The sequence below is a fragment of the Rattus norvegicus genome, chromosome 2 (genome assembly GCF_036323735.1).
Source record: "Rattus norvegicus strain BN/NHsdMcwi chromosome 2, GRCr8, whole genome shotgun sequence".
Lineage (NCBI taxonomy): Eukaryota > Metazoa > Chordata > Mammalia > Rodentia > Muridae > Rattus > Rattus norvegicus.
In genome coordinates, this window is record NC_086020.1 from 211,362,732 (window position 1) to 211,368,942 (window position 6,211).

The window sequence follows — 6,211 nt, forward strand, 5'->3', positions numbered from 1 at the left end:
CAACTTCTCTGGGATGTTTCACAGGCATGGAGAAATTTTCAACATTCCTTGGGAGATTCTAATGTCCAGCCATGGTTAAGATCCATGAGTCAAGTCTTTCTAGTTCTGACTCCGAGGTGGATTTTTCATTTTTGGTGATGGGAAGGTACCTAAAAATACACTCCAAAGTAAAAGTATAAAATCCAATGCGAAGCTCCACAGTGACTGTGTAAGTGGCCACTCTAACTGTATGGGTAGAATTTTAGTCTTTGGATCACCAAAATTTGACCAAATATAACATATTTAACCATGTAGTATGGATAACATATAATCATTTTAATAATAAAATTTTAATAAATTTAACTTTAATTTGATATTAGTTGATAATGTGATTATCATTTAATATTAAATTTAATAAATTTGTTTAATAATAAATCACTTTAATAAAAAATCATTTCAAATATCACAAAGTCTGAAATGATTTTTTATAAGACCTTCAAGTTATTCTATTACTTTCCTTTCTCCAATGTAAATCTTTTACATTCTTCCTTTCTTCTCACATGGGTCTTATGATAGAGACCTATGAGCAAACAAGTGACAAGAGTCACATGCCAAGTTTCCCTTAGTGATAATAGAAGAGAAACATCCTCTGGCTAGTAGTCATGTGTGATTTTTTTTATTTTACTGTTAAACTTTCCTCTCCTTTGCTCACTGAGAATCGATGCCTTTTCTCCTGTTAACTTCCGTGTCTAGATGTTGCTGCAGTGCTCACACAAGCAGCTATACTGTAGCATTATTTGAATATTCTTATGGAACTGTAGATGGGTGTCTTTGTGGGTATGTGCATAATGATACTCAGACTTAGTAAGGACAGCATAATATCAATGTGTATGTTTATGAAGTATAGCTAATATGAAAGATTAAGGTTTTATACTGAAGTAAGGCAGGATCAGGACATTTATTACCTACGACCTTGGGCTTCATCTTTAGAATAGAGATAATGACATTTCTTATGAATCATTATTTCATGTCCTTTATATGTTTATTATATGTTGCTTTATGCATTGTATGATAATTTACTGTAAACTTAAGTTGGCTTAATTTAAGTTGACCATAATTTTCTAACATGTATAAGGAAAATATGGATATCAAATAGAATGCTATATGACTCCAAGACCAGACATCAGAGACAAGGATTCTTCTCTCTGAACTCCATTTGTCTATTCCTTCATTGCTAACTAAGTAATCTATGACGTAATCGAATGTTTCTAAACCCCCAACAGCTCAAACTTTTGTGAGGGTCCTGCCCACTGATAGGTCTTGTCACAACAGCAGCACAGCTTAATGATAAATATTTTTGTTAAAAGAGTAGCTTTAAAATTTCAAATGTAGCTACACTAGCAGTCTATATGCTTCTATTACTGAAAGATGCTGCGTGAGTTTCCAAGACGTCTATTGAGATATCATGAAACTATACTTGAATGTCCTACTCCCTCCTTTTGAACCTAGTGCTTTTAGTTACACAAAGGCAGCCCCACAACTCTTGACTCTGCTCCTCCTCAGACTGTCTGCTTTAAAGAAATATTGACTCTTTGTGAGTTTCATACCATGCACCCCAGTCCCACTCATCTCTGCATCCCTTCAAATGCCTTTGCAAATTCCCCCAAAACAAAAACAAACAGCAACAACAATAACAATAACAAAAACTATGTTCTCACTTTAGATTAAATGACAGCTACACAGCTGATTAACTGTGGCCATAGCAAGCATCTCAATGTCTCAAAACTTGCATTTTACACACATACATATGTACATACACACACATACATCTGTACACACACATATACACATATATACACATACACAATAGCCACTGACTGTTATAACTAATATAACACTGCTATATAAGTTATATAAAAACCACATATGCAAAATAGGAAGCGTTATTACTATGTTGCATGACTGACTTTTCCTAGGGAGACACATACACATCTACTCACTCCCCAAAAGCCATTTAGGAAGCCATTTTAGACTAAAATAACAGTCAGGCCACTGTCAAGCTTGGGGAATCAATGAGGTTTTATTAGACTTCCTAAGAGTGGGTGAGGGGTTACTTACAAGGAGCAAGAATGACCCAGAAGCATCTCCTCACAGAAAACTGCACCCTGACATGGGATAACTAACGAGAGTGGTAACCATGGAGCTTCTGCATCAGGCAGCTCCACTGGAGTTCTGAGTACAGCACTCTCATCCTTTATCCCTTTCCATGCTGTGGGGGAGCAGCAGTCGGGTCCTGAGACCATCCCTTTCTGTTTTCTAGGACAGCACTCTTTGTTTACCTCTTGAGGTTCACGACCCTCTTTCTTCCTTGGGAAGGGAATGTTTTAATTCTGAGAAAACTGCCTTACAGCATGTTGACACAGAGGAAATATTTAATTTGGTTAGGTATTAATACGGCTATATTATTATCATACCTATTCATTATTATTACAATTACAAATCAATATACTGGATTGGTCCTCCTTTCACGAGAGCACTAAGATACCCATTGCCCATGCTGTTTTCTGTGAGAAATGTTCCGAGTCTAGTACTAGCAGCTGGCAGTTCCAGGTCCCACCCAAGAAGACACAATGGCCAATTCCCCTTGCTGTAAGAAAGCTACCTTGAGCTTGTCTTTGAAACATGACAATCATTTGCCTGCCTGTTCAAAGACTGAGCCCTGTGGCTATCCCAGACCCAGCAGGACATGGGAGGGGAAGTAGAAGAAAAGAAACAACAGAAGACTCCCTTCTCTCAAATTCCCTAACACTATTTCTTTAATACCTTTTCAGTTTATGAGATTTGACAAGGAAATAAAGGCGTTGCCTCAGGCCATTCCAATCTCACAATGTAAGTATTCTCTTAAAATTGCTACATCTAGGAAAGCCTTTATATCCATGTCATTACTCAAAAAAAATTGTGAAAATCTAGGAAGGGATGTAGAAATATTATTAAAACATTCACACACAAGGAAAAGAAAGTAGCTCATATCCCTCTGTTGGAAAGACCATCTTCTACTTAGTGCATATCACTCATCAAAAATGTCATAAGAAGTTGGATGATTAGTATCCTTCCAAATGATTTGGAAAGGTGTAGTGAATAAAAAGAGGGAAAATAGAGTAGCTTGCCAGTTGCAGTGAAATAGTCATGAAGCACAGGCTGATATAGGAGTGTATAAGAAACCCACACAAGCAGAGAAATGTAAGAACAGACAGTGAAGGCATATGTGTGAATTAGAAAGAGTCCAAAACCAAGAGTGGGAATAGACTCCTGGAACTGGATATGAATCTCAGTAAAAGAAAACTTTATTAAACACATAGCGCTAGTTGAAAAGACTCTGTGTGTGTGTGTGTGTGTGTGTGTGTGTGTTGCATTGAATATGAATTATAACACCCATTACAGAGAACAATATGAAGGTTCCTCAAACAATGGGAACTAGAACAAATATATATATATATATATATATATATATATATATATATATATATATATATATATATATATCACAATAGCCAAGGTAAACACCAAAGTTTTCATCAAATGACAAATGTGTAAAGAAAACATGGCACCTGTATATAAAGGGATGCACATTGTCTTTCTTAAAGAAGCCTTGACCACCTCCATAGATCAAATTGAATTCTATGACTTGATATTTAATTTTTCAAAAGGGACTTCTTTACAGAAGCTTTTATTTGTAATCTTTGAGGATATTCTGTCTATCCTCTTCACTGTCTTCATCGCAATACATGAAAATGTAGTAGTTATTGACTTGAAATTTTCTTTAATGTTTATGTCCCATGGTCTATTTAACTTGGTGTAGAGAAATCACCTTCCTGTGGTCAAGTACATGTCCATAGCTCAAGAAGTTATTTGTTAAAGTAATATTTTTTTCTGAAAAAGAATCAAAGTTCAGTTATTAATGGCCATATACTGGGAGCTGTTGGAGAGACAGAATTTAGGTAGAAAATGTCATGGTTCACTTATAAGCTTGTGACTTCTTGGGTTCCAATACGGGACTGTCTTTGAGAAGTGTTGTCTTTCAAATATCGAATTAAGTAACTTAGAAATTATTCTAGGATAGGAAGATGGGCAGCCCCTTTCTCCTCTATCAGAGGACATCGCTTATAAAAATCTACCTTCTTGGCAACTGTTGATATTTTCACTCTATTCATTAACCAAGAAGGCAAGAGTCTCATGTGCATACAAATATGCAAGGCAGATCTTGTCTGCAAAGAAGCTTCTAGTGAAAGGGGAGACATAGAAATGTAAACTGAGAGGAGCTGTACTGTGTAGGAATTCTAGAAGAGGATCCCAAAAAGGCAGAACCATAAACTATCAAACACCAAAACCAAAGCAAACAAACAAGAGCAAAAAGCAAGGCACGGAAACTTAAATTGGACTTGGAGAAGACTGCACAGGCCATGACACACAAGCCAAGAAGTCAGGTGCCCCAATGCAGATGAACAAAAATGGCCAAAGTTGGGGGTTGAGTGCCTAGAGGTAAAGAGACCCAAGTATGACTTAGAGCCTGGAGGACATTCAGGATCCAGTGCAGAAAAGAATGGGAGGCTGGGGTGACTTTGAAGCCTGGAGATGGGAATGAGAGAGTTAGATTTGAGTCTTAAAAAGTAGACTCCAAAAGCAGAGCTAAGGACTGAGGAGAAAGAGCTGTCAAAACAAACAATGGGTTAAAGGAAAGGCCCTGGAAATGCATTTCCCAGAAGTTTTGCATATTTCCAGTTGGAATTTCAAAAGAAGAAAATAATGATTTATATGCATGGGAAACAGTTATTCTCTCTAATATTTGAGAGCATGTCTACATACATCATTTCCCTTGCAGCAAATTAGAAAATAAGGATAATGATTCCGCAGAACCGAGAGACTGCTGGTGACTCATTATCTAATTAATAGATTTAAATAAATTGGGTGAGTCAAGCTGAATGAGAGGAACTGCACACAAACAGGAAGAGTTATTTATTGGGCTTTGGCTTTTCATCTTAGATTGTCTGTGAATTGGGGGAATTGTTTGTGTTTTGTTTTGTCCAAACTGAACAAAACAAATCCTAGCAAAACTAACAAAACTGAATCTTGTGACACACTGGGTAGAATCAGGCCTAATACATCTACTGGGAACCTGACCAGGAGACATAGCAGGGGTTGGGGTAGGATACACCAGGAAGTGGAGGGAGTCCTGGAAGCTTCTTTGAGCACTTTGATCTGCCAGACACTAAATGGCACATGTTACCTCAGTGAAAAATAACAGAATAGAAGGGCGGTATAATATAATATAGTCATAATATTAACATATTAATAAGGGCACAGAGTATAGAAATGACTTCATTCTCATCACTGTGAAGGCGTGTCTTAAATAGTGCAGTGTCTCAGTTCATTCAGGATCCTATGACAATATACCACAGAGGAGGAGCTTATCAACAACAGATACAAATTCTTCCTGATTCTGGAAACTGGAATATTCAAACTAAAAACATTGTCAGGTCCCATGAACTTCTATGAACTCAGGACAGGCCCAGCTAAGTGCACTGCAACAGAGTAGAAGAGGAAAGCTCTCTAAGTCTTTATTTAAAAAGCAATAAAAAGAACTAACATAACACAATCATTTCTCAAAGTCTCCATTTCCTAATTCTGTCCCATTGGTTATCAGGTCTTCCCATATGAGTGCAGAGAGGGAAACAAGCATTTATATCAAAGAATAGAGAAGTAGTTGAAAATGAAGAAAGGTTACAATACAATAGTTTTTGTTTGGTAGAGAAGATATTGGTGAGCATGCTATTACCCTTGATGGATAAGTGCCTGTCTTCTAAGAATCATATGCAAACAACAAAACAGTCAATTTTGCTTCATCATTTTATTGGTTAATACAGAGTATTAGCATTGAAATGCTTAACAAAGGAAAGAAGAGAAGTGACGCTGAGTTATATTTGGTATTTGTACATTCCGAACTGGGGACCCATTCCATCAGTATTCCTTCCTTTCTTGTTGCTATTATAAAACACCACAACCAAGGTAACGTCTAAAATGAAGGGTTTATTTTGCTCTATGGTTGAAGAGGTGTAAGAATCCACTATGACGGGGAAATATGGTAGCACACATCAGGATCACTGGCAGGAGCAGAAGGCAGAGAGATCTTTCCTTCTCCAGGACAAAGCAGAGAAAGCAAACTGAAAGCAGGAGA